Below are 12,203 nucleotides of genomic sequence, written 5' to 3' on the forward strand. Positions count from 1 at the left end.
TTTTTTTTGCGGCCCATTCCTCTTAATTCTGCGAATTTCGATATTTACGCTGTCTCGCGGTTTGTTTATTAGTTTTGTGGTGATTTTTGTATGTTAGCAATATTGAAAATGACATCATCTCACATTTTAAAAGCTAAATTCATACATACACGGTTGATATATACAGCTAAGATTTAACTAATATTTCAATTCAGTGATATATTGAAATTGATGTGAATAATAGTGGGTGTTTCTGCAGTGTTGTAGAACTTTTGTTTCAAATGAAGCTAAGAAAAAATATTGAAATGGCCAATATTGTGGTTTTTTGAAAATTTGCGATTCGAAAAGTTTTTTGAATTTCGAAAGTGTTCTAGAACACATTTTCGAAGCTCGTCAAAAATGTATTCCATATGTAAAATACAAGAGACAATATTTGTTTGGTATGAAAATGCTTCTGGGCGGTGTTTTCAGAATCCATCTTCAAATACAGAATATTTTAGAAATGTTAATTTCGGATAAAACCATAAAAAATACTGACTTTGAGTAAGTCTAACTTTAAGTCTTTATACTGTCTAATTATTATTCTTAAAATATATCAAAAACTCAAATTTTCGAACGACTTAAAGTATCTTACCGTTATATGATAAACAGAAATTTCTAGAATTTAAATTCAAATTTCATCCAAATCACTAGTCTACATTACAATTAAAACTATTTCCTACATTTTACTTATTCAATTTCGTATTTTCATATTGTCACAAAAATAATCGTAAAATTAATTTGCATTCCACTTGACAGTCGGTAAGATCAAACGTTTACATGGTTTTCCCCAAATTGCTTGCGAAATAATCACAGTTTAATTAAGTGATTTGACAGCAAAGTAAAATACCGTAATTTAGTAATGATAAATAAAAATAATTACAATTGATTGCCATTTAAAATTACTTAATTCATAAATTTATGTATAAACTCTGACAATCTCTGCAACAATTAATATGAAGCTTTGAGGCTTAAGTAATAAACAACTTAATTAATAGCTACAATACGGAATTCCGCACGCAGCAAAACAGGTTGTATTCCGTCTGTCAGTAATGTTTACTTAGGCAAATTAGGTATGTGAATATGTTAGAAGTAGAATAAATATATAAGTCACAGATTTGTTTATAACTTACATGCTTAAAAAAAATTTAAATAATCTTATTTACTCTTAAGCTGTCTTTACGCACTCTCTTTTAGGCTATTTTTCTTTGCGTCGCATATTTCCATTTAATCGTTTAATCTGCTAACTCGCAGTATTCTCACCCATATTTTTTGCTTTTAATACTCATTCTTTAAACATTTTTATGCTGATTTAACTAGAACTTTATAATTTTGCATAAATCCAAATCTTTTGTTTATTATTTTCACACTTGACCAGTTAATAAGAATTTTTTATTGAATTATTTTGTCATCTGAGCGGTAATACTGGAGTGTTGACTTTTTAGTTTGTGGTGAAGAAATAAGAAGTGAATATTTGATAATAATGAATATAGTATAGTGATAATTAATATGTTATAAATGAAGACTCGTTCTAATCTGAGAGTTTATAAACCTTAATATTAAGTATATGGGAGATAGATGAAGTTATGACCCGATTTCACTCATTGTTGGCACGGAGACATGTTATTAGAAGAAACATATTCTCTCAAAAATATCTGATATTTCGGTAAAAAATTTGTTAGAAGCACTGAGGTCCTCATACTCGATATATAGGGTCTTGGAAACTTATGGACCGATTTCGATTATTTTTAGAAGGGCGATGCCACTCTTTAAATACAGTATTTTTCAAAGTTCTGTTCCGATATCTTCACTAGTACTAACTTGATTTTCCAAACATATCATTGAGAAGCTAGGAAGATAATATGAACCGAATTTCATTGAAATTGGTCGAGTAGTTTCGGAGATATGGTTTTTGACCCATAAGTGGACGACGCCCATTTTACATTTTGTAAAAAAATCTGTATGCAGCTTCCATCTGTCATTGTTTATGTGAAATTTAGTGTTTCTGACGTTTTTCATTAGTGAGTTAACCCACTTTTAGTAATTTTCAACATAACCCTTGTATGGGAGGTGGGCGTGGTTAAAATCCGACTTCCTCCATTTTTTGACTGTATAAGGTAGTACCTAAAAGAAACGAATACAGAAATTTTCCTTGATATAGCTTTAGTAGTTTGCGAGATATGTAAAAAAAACTTATATGTAACCCTATATCTAACTAGTTACGTTTTAGGACTTACAACTAACGGTTATGTGAACAAAACTATAATAATCTCGTAGCAACTTTGTTGCGAGAGTATAAATATATACCTATTTATACTTAGCATTCAATTTATTTTACGTTGAGCTCATCTTATCATCTTAGATGTGTCCTACTTATTCTATATAGTCAATATTAAAATAGTTTTAGAAAAGATAGAAAGAAGTTAAAAAAATTTAGATGGATATGACAGACATACAGGCTAAGCCGAGTTCTCATTTTGTCAGATTTACTGACGCAAAATTGACAACATTGTAATGATGTTGAAAATGGCAACAGATTATTAATTTCATTTGTAGCGTAATTTGTCTTCGATAAGTCCAAACATTATTGGTCATTTAGTTCAGAAAGTATAGTCATTGATTTGACGTCGACGATCATTAAATTTGACATAGTAAAAATAACAATAAAAGACCTGCAATGCATAAAAATTCTCTTGGTCTCTATGTAGTATAGTCTCTTAGTTTTCATGGGCTATCCGGCCAGCCGTAAATTGTATAGAATACTACAGTTTATAAAATAATAATATTGGTGGAAATTATGAAAAAATTATGACACGGCTTTGACAAATTTACAATATTCTTCTACTTTTATAAAATACTGCATATATATATATAAATCTGTAGGAATGATGCTGAGTGAGATTAAAGCTACATCTTGTGAGACTGATATAGACAATTGTCAAAAAAATTACAAATACTTGGATTACTACTTTATGTATAATGGTTTACCGTTTTTCATATTCTTTTGGAAAATTTAAGAATGTATAAACTAATTTCTTGTTTTCTTAAAGAACTTCTTGTATTTCGTTAATGACCACATGCGGTTTCGAACAATGAAACGCTCAGTAAATCTATTGTACACATAGCTTTAATAAAGAAATATAATAAATGAGGGGTTTCTATGAACAAAGCAGGGTATCATTAATATAGGTAATACGAGAATAACAATAGTTTAACAGTTGTTAATACAAAATGAGAGCGGAAGCAAGCGAGAGGGGCACAAGCTTGAGGGCAGTCTAAAGAAAATCTATAAAATGAGACAACTTACGGCACTTTGACACGAATGTCATAAAAATTAAGCATCTATATGGTCATCATATAGTAATTTCATAAAAAATATACTGAAATAAAATTGCAAGCTTGATAAAAAATACGTTTAAATTACGCACATGAGAGCAACATTATTACATTCAAATGTTCAATAGCTCGTTAGTGAGTACAATGAGTGAACAAAAGCGCAGTGCTGTAGTGAGTACACCGAGGTATTTGTGAAACATAATGAAAATACACTGAAAAAAAACAACAAAAAAAAACAAAGAAACAAAATGAAAAGTAAAATGAACATAAGTGAATAAGAAAAAGAATATGAAAATGAAAATGAAAAACTAGTTAGTTGCTTAAGTACTTCCGCTTGTTTAGGAAACTTTTGTCTGTTCATTGCGCAAAATACGAGAATTGTTGCAATAACAACAAAATACGGTATGTTGTTGCTGCAATTTTGTTGTAGTTCTTCATGTACTGTGCTACAAAGGCAACGACAGCGCCGGGTAATAGGAAAATTACGAACAATAATAGAAACGAAAAAACAAAAACACAGTAGAATAACAACAAAATTGAAGAGCAAAGAACTTAAAGACCAAGTTAAACTAAACTTAACTGGGCTACTGCGCTGAACCAAGCGCAAAGATGAAGTAAAGTTCAGTGTGACTACATCAAAGTAACTAAACTAGAGCGCTGTTGAGCTGAGTAAATTTCGAAAAATAAATAAATAAAATAGCAACAATAATAAAAATGAAAATGACAAATAAGTACTTGAGGCTAAAGGAGGCAAAGGCGCATTACAATAAAAGAGATTACAGCATAGGCGGTGGAGAAGAAAAATACTTTGAAAACTAACAACAAATGTAAAAGAAAAACTACCGTTACAGCCGTAGGGTTGGCAAAAGCGAAATATTAGTAACGATGGCGAAAAAAATGCAAAACTAAATAAAAGTAACAAATAGAGAAACAAACAATGAACATCAGCAAAAAGTATGCACAACAAATGGCTGTCAAGTAAAAATGACAAACACAAAATAAAAAAAAAAAACAGATTTACAACGAACTTTAACGATTTACAATAGGAAAGTTAAAAGTATTAGCAAATGGCAACAAAAATTGTTGTGTGTAAATATGTGCATAAATACATATTTATTACTGAAATAGTTTTCATATTATGGGATACCCTGCATGAATAAGAAATTCGAGGAAAACAGATACGGAAAAAAGAAAGTGTATGTTAAGTCCTTAGATTCCAGATATTTAGTAACAAAAATCTAGGACCATTCAAAAATGTCCCTTTTAAAGGATTGTCGGATCACCGTTATTCTAAGCAAGAACTCGTAGTCTCTATCGATATACATATATAAGTGTAAACAAGAGAGAGGCAACGCATCGAAGATATAGTCCATATCAAGTTCAGTAATTTAGAATATGATGTTATAGGCCCCATAGTTCTCGACATATTTTAATGGTAGGTTACATAATCGAACTTGAACCTGATATAAAGATAAATCTTCTTTAAACACAACTAAGACCGGTTTTGCTAAGGTCTGACACTATCGAAATTGCTTTTTTCTGGAAGTACTGCTTATAACATCCATTACATCTTTCGACAGTTTCTAACAAACAGTTTAACGCATGATCTGGTACAATTAGAAAATACTGAGAGATAATTGTCATAAATTACCCAAGCAAAGAAAACTCTTTCGAATCTCAAGGTTTTGAGCTTGAAATCCAAGTTTCAATGTTCGAAGATTGCTTGATACTTATGGGACCCCCTTTGTCCTTATACTTTTATAACATCAAACCCCAACTCATTAATGGGAAGAGTTAAGGTCTAAGAAACGCACATACAGAATAAACTAAGGGTTTCCAGGTGTTCCATAAGTATGAAATCGGCGGAACCCTAAAGCCCCTAACCAAAAGTTTTTATATATATTGACCAAAAATTACTTACTTACCGCTCTTTCGAGCCATGTCAACCCTCTAATGTCATAATAGTAGCCTTCCAGATTAAATTGATCTGTGAAATGTTTTCATATAATTCTATTCTTATGGAAGCTTCTAGAATTAAACAAATATTTATTGGAGAATATTACGGGAGTCTTTAAATAAGTCAAATTTCAAGAATTAAAGATAAAAATTTAATCCAACTGATCTAAAAACATATTACATACTTATATTTTCTTACTTCCTTCATCCTACTGGGTCGGCTTTGGTGCAAATTATTATGGCATAAGCGCACTCATATGAGCTCCCTAACATAAACACTATTTTACTACTTAGTTAACGATCTATGCAATGCCATACCGATAAGCTGCTGAGCCGCTGAGACCCGAAAGCGTAGTCAAGTTAAGCAACACAAAGGCAAAAGCGGTGAGGAGTTGAGCCTTTGAATTCACTAAGCAGTTACCGAATGGCGATGCCAATGTAGTTGGCTGCAGTTTGGTGTACGCCAACCAATAGTCCACCAATGGCTGCTTAGTTGCCAGCAACAAATATTCATACCTTTACTGCCGCGCAACGCTTGTGAGCCGCTGCCTAACTCCAGCTTCTCGCGTTTTTGCTCTATTTCGGCCTACCCACTGAGGCCTGGGGAATCATTGGCACACAATACCTTTAGTTACATGGCTACATGTGCGGGGGACAAAAAAACACAGCTCACATAACTGTTTTGAACCCAACAAATCTGGAGCGACAATAAATGCGCACAAAAAGTGCTTGTTGTAACTGGAAAAAAGAGGCGAAATGAAATTTCACAGCACATTCCGATAGAAAATCACGCCATAATAGCAAAATAGTGCAACAGGATGGAAAAAAATGGTAGTAAAAAGCATGCACATAATACGGAAAAAAGAAAATTCCATAGAAAATTCACAAATACTTATTATTAGGGTGGTTCTTAAAAAATTTGATCTGAATTTTTTTTTAACAGTTTAGGTATTAAAGTCGGTATTGTTGGGGTCAAAGGTGGCATGTACGAAGTTTGGTTCCGATTAGTGATTGTTGGGATTGTTAATCAAGGGTCAATATCGATTCTGTTTTGTTCTGTGTCTAATTTATTCTTGGTTTGACATGATATGAAAAAATAGCTTATTATTATCTTCGTGGTGTACTTCTTCACTTTGGCCCCTACGGTTGTATCCGTACAAGGTTTAAAGTTGAAGTAATATTCTCAAAAACTTTCCCACACTTTTTCGTACCACCCTAATGTAAACTTATTGTCATTTTTCGTTCCCTTACATTAGCGCAGCAAATAAAATTAGTGCAACAAATGAGCACAACGACTCTTATAATAGTGCAAAAATGAGGGTGTGTGCGCATGTATATGTATGTGTCTATATAGTAGTGACAAGTCGTTGCAACTTCAATTGTGCAACAACAAAGTAAACTATTTACTAATAATACCAGCAAACAAGCTGAAAAAATAAATAAATACATTTCAAATACTTTACTCATATATATATGCACTCGCTAGGTAGTGGGGGGAGGGGGTACATATCCTTTGTCAGCGTGACCTACATGCTCTCTTCCTCTACTTTTGCAATTTTCTCGAGCGTATTTTTCGTAATATGTTGCAAATGATTGTCAAATCGTCTAAGGTATCCATATTTATAGCAACTGGTTGGCTTCTGTAGTGGCATGTGATTGGGAAATAGTAAATAATATGCTCGTTATTCGAACTATGAAATATTTTGAGGTTATTATTGTGTATTTGTTGTAATCATAAATGCTTATAATAATGGAAACGTTTTTTTTTTTGTCTGAAAAAAATTTAAGAAATTAATTCTACTGGGTTTAAAATAATTTTTATTGAAAAGTGGAATGTTAAATGTTTTATTCCACAACTTCTTTGGATTTGAATTGAATGGTAGTCATCTCAATATGATAAAATTGTATGTTTCAGGATCCCAAATTATCAATACCGAACCCTCGGGACTTACTCTCTTTGAATATTTTAGAACTTTAGCATGTTTTATTAGATCAATTTCAATAATTATATGCTTTAGATATGTGAAATGAGCCCATGAATACAATTTTTATGCATCAAAACTAAAAATTGTTGTTCGGGATCCCGAAGTCATAATCCTGAAATTTCGGGACTCACTTTTTTATTAATATTCTGTAGTTTTTTATTGTTTTCAAACAAATTTTCTTGATTAGATTGGATGTGCAATAGTTTTTTGTGATAAATATCATAAATGAAGTCAATAAAAGCAATTATTATGGACCAATGTCAAAACAGTACACTTCGGGATCTCGAAATAGTAATCCCGAAATTTCGGGATTCTGTCTTAGATTGATCCCGCGAGATTAAAAAATAATATTAATCAACATGTCAGAGATATCAAAACAAAACGAGCAACATTAAATTTTTTAAATTTCGTTTTTGCCTAAAAATTCAAATTAAAATGAATAAAGCAACAATAAATATTAATATTTACAATGCCAAATATGAAACAATTCCAAACAATTAACATACTTCCAAGTTTGCTTCGAAGTGCTGTCACGTAGCACACTTTGCACCCACTTTGCCGATAATTTTGCAAATAAAACTTCTTGAATTATGAAGAAGGAAGCTAAGTGACACGCACGCGAAAGCGTAATAAATCAGTGTAAATAAGTACACAGGTAGCATGTGTGTATAAATAATATTGTAAATATGTGAGTATAGGCAATTTGAGAGTTTTTGTTCGCTCAAAGTGGAAGTGTTTTTTTAGCCAGCATACAGCCGCAAACATGTGAATACATATGCACAGATTTATAGATATTTTTATATTGCAGTCTCCAAATATACATGTAGACAAGACAAATAACTGATTCTTAACCATTTCTTTTCAATGCAATTCTTTTACCAGTAATCAAAATTTAATATTCTGATGGGTTTATTGATAAACATATAAGAAAGTGTGAGTAAAATCGCTTTTATGCATTGGACATATGTATGTGTCCTTTTTTAAAGTCCGTTAAATTAATCAATCGAAATTTTTATTGAGAAACCCTTTTTTGCCTTTTACACTGCCGGCTACTCGACAACCGATCAGCTGTTATATATTTTTTTTTTACTTTTCATAAGAAGTTGGTAAGTTTCATCAGCTGATTGATATTTTTAGCAGCGGCATCTACCGTAGCTTTTTTATCAAAAAATTCAGTCAATCGCAGACAAAGGACGTATATCGTACGTCTTTGTCGCAGAGTTGCATTTCATTTTCAAGATTTATTTTAGATTTTGTATGGTAAATCGATCTTAATAAGCGTTTTAATCGAACAGTGGTCGGTTAGTTGATCAATTAGCTCCCGTGTAAAAAAGCTATTAAATTGTTTTCGTTATTAAATACTAATTAGAATGCAATAATGTGTATAAATTGATATTAACATTTATTATTTTTTATTCTTCCAGCATCTTTCGACGAAATTTTAAATTTATTTTCATTGAGTTCAAAATGAAATATAATCAAGTGAGTAACTATTTTCCTCAATTAATATAATAAATAATATTTTTTAAAATATTAATATTGCTCTTATTATTTAATTAATTATTATAAATATTATATAGTAATCTTATTCGGAAATTTTCTTGAATATTTATACTGAAAAAGTATAAAGGCTTCATCAAAGAATTTTATCTTTTTTTAATTAATTTTATTAAAAACTATTTTTAAAAGTTTTACCATGAGCACACACTTTTTTTAATATTTTTCTCAGATTTATTTTTTGATAGGTGGCAACTCTGTTCAAAATATTTCAAAAACCAGTACTACCTGAATACTGTTCGGCAGGCCTTATTATTTTGACTATTTTTTCCACATATAAAACTTTTAATTTTTTGATGGGTGGCAACCCTGTTCTTAAATTTACCCAGTATTACTGTTTTTGATATTGTAATTTTTTTATCTCGCTCTGCTTGCAATTGCCTAAATTAGTATAATTTATTTTATATTTTTAATAATTTTTCACTTTCAAATTATTATATGGGAACTCTAGACAAAAAAAAATTATAACATTTAATCTTCTAATAATTTTTTACATAAAACTATTGCCAAATTTATAAATCACTCACTCGCATATCTAAAACCATGCTTTGCTTTCTCTGCGATTAAAAGAACTCGTTAAAGATCTTAAAAGAAAAATAATTAATAGCCAAATGCTAATGAAAATAAATTTATTGCTGTCTAGAAAATCCAAAAACTAAAACTAAAACCAAACCAATACAACACCGCTAGCAAAGAGGTAATAAATGAAGAGGCACAAATACACACACACACACTTGTAGGTATGTATATGCTTTTAACTTTCTTCAACGTCGTCTTCTACGCCATTGGCAGCAACAATTTACACGCTTGAGTCCACATATAGCCAGCCGCCAGTGCAAACATGGTAGTAGCGAGCAATAGAAATATAACAACAACAACACAACAACCGGCAGCGCTAGTTCTTAGCGACTTGTGGCGAGTTAGCAGCCAAAAGCCAGCGAAAGGAAAAGAAAGAAATGAAAAAGGAAGCACAAAACACAAAAAAAAACGAAGAAAATGCAAAGCAGTCGCTGCGTATGCTTGTTGTTGTTGTTGTTTGGCTATTGCATGAAATAGATGTAAAATGTGTATGTGGAAATTACGGTGTCGTCGGTTGCCGTCGTCGTCGTCATCATCATCATCGGGTTGGTTTGAGGTCATTCACATTGACGACGACGCGTCCGCTCGGCGTTTGGCTTGGACCGGTGAGCTGTCTGTACACATGCGCTGCGCATATGTGTGTGTGTGTTTGTGTGTCGGCAATTGTACGTGTTTGGCTAGCGAGTTTGCCGGTTATTATTGTTGTTTGCTTGCTTGCTTTTGTTATTGTTGTTGCTGTTGAAGCGCTAATGCCAAGCTAGCCAGCCAGCTAGCTTACTAATCTCTGCGCTGTTACTACATTGTTGCGACGCTACTGTTGTTGTTATTGTTTTTGTTGTTGTTGTTGTTGTTACTATCACCGGTTGCGGCCGCCACCAACACCAATTACAGTTTGTTGCTATTGCCGCTAGTTTATATGCATATTTGATTGTGGCTGACTTAATGTTGGCTTGCGGCCTCTCTCTCCCCCTACCCGCTGTAATTCACTTCGCCACTTTCATCGTCGCTGTTTCTTCTTTTTTCATTTCTTTTTCAATCACGCATACTCCGGTTTCGGCTTCCGTTTCAAGCGAGCAGCGAGTAGCTGCTGTGGCACTCAAGCTGTAGTGGCTTTAATATGTAAGCGTTGTTGTTGTTGCTTTGCATATATTATTGCGGCAACGACGGCTGCTGAGAAGACGTTGGCGCAACAGCAGCCACAGCCACAGGTAATGACCAACTTTAGACTCTGCACGAAGCGTCAATTGTGGAAAAAAATAGTCAACAGCCAATAGTTAGTTAGTTGTTGGTGGCAGCAACAACAACAACAATCATTTTCTTGTTGACCGGTTTCTGGTGTGTTGTGCCTGGTTGCTGCTGTTTTGCCACTGTGGCATACTACATAAGTTCAACACAGTTCAGTTGCCGATATAAAAATGCAAATATCCACTTTTATATATATTCATACATAGAATTATATATATACCGTGATATAGTCGTTGTAGCGCAAAAATTTGTTCGAGCAGACAAATTTAGTTGTTGCTTTATCAAATAAATTATTTATAGTGAATTGAACGGCAGGCAAAAAGTAGCAGCAAACACACAGATAGACCACTCAAATCTTGAAAAAAGTAAAATCGAAATCTCACTGCCCTTATCGACATACAAATCTCTAAAATTGCACGCAAACTTCGATCAAAAAAGTTGTTCTGCAAAATGGCTGCCTCAAACTCAAAACTCTATCACAAAAAACAGGTCAGTGTCTGTTCCACTGTCACAACGACAATGAAGGCGGCGAGCTAGTTCGAGAACTTACCAAAAATGAAGTTCATAAAAAGGCGGAGTGCAATCTTTTTTCCTTCTAAATTTTTTTTGTTCTTGTTTTTGTATTGCTTCCGCCATTTGTACTTAGCCTTCGTCTAACTTTCGCACTTCACAAGTCAAAAGTTTGCTGGCCCCGAAATTTACTTTTTCCGCTTTTGCCTGGCATTGGTGTGCGGCAACTTAGAAACCGGAAGCGGAAATTGTTCGTGGGCGAAATGGAATTAACTTTGAACTCTTGTGCTATTTTCGAGCGCACAAGAATAAAAAAGTAAAAAATGAACAAAAAATGTACATAAAACCAAGGAACGGTGTGCTAAAAGCGCAGGGAGTGGAAAAAATTTTAGCGCGGAAAACAAAAGCAACAGCAAAGCGGAGTTTATGTCGTTGAAAGATATAAGCAATCGATAAGTTGTGGACTAAGCAAAATATGAAGGACTCAAGTGGGTGTTGTGATGCAGGAAAAAAAATATATTTTTTTGCTTTTGCTGAAAATTTCATTAAGTTAATTTCTGTAATTAAATTTTTTAATCAAATTAGATGAGCCGTTATTGTAGGGCAGTAATTGGGTGTCAAAGGTTAACTGGTGTACCATCAGTAAGGAAACTTAAATAGTATTTCACCTACAAAACTATCAAGAACCGATTTTTAATTATTAAAAATTTTGAAAAAATTTCAAATTTCAAAAAAATTCATGTTCGAAAAAAATTCGAAAATCGAAAAAATTCGAAATTTTAGATATAGTTTTGAGATATACTCCATGCTGATACAGCCGTGCGCTACTTGGCTTTGGGTCACTTCAAAGAGTTTCATCAGCAAGGCAAATTTAATAGCTCTTCCAAAGCTATCAAGAACTGGCTTTTAATCGGTAATATTTTTGGAAAAAGCACAGCTTTAAAAACAATCACGAAAAAGAACACGAAGTCAAAAAAATTTTATATTGCAAAGACAGTTTTGAGTTATACTCCAAGC

General features: G+C 32.7%; 1 protein-coding gene across 4 annotated transcripts in view; it reads left to right on the plus strand.

Annotated features, from left to right (window-relative positions):
• The window catches only part of Lrp2_4 (low-density lipoprotein receptor-related protein 2), a 352,676-nt gene that overhangs the window by 40,779 nt on the left and 299,694 nt on the right, over window positions 1-12,203 (plus strand). The gene's annotated exons all lie outside the window — the stretch shown is intronic.

This window comes from Zeugodacus cucurbitae, chromosome 5 (assembly GCF_028554725.1).
Source record: "Zeugodacus cucurbitae isolate PBARC_wt_2022May chromosome 5, idZeuCucr1.2, whole genome shotgun sequence".
NCBI lineage: Eukaryota > Metazoa > Arthropoda > Insecta > Diptera > Tephritidae > Zeugodacus > Zeugodacus cucurbitae.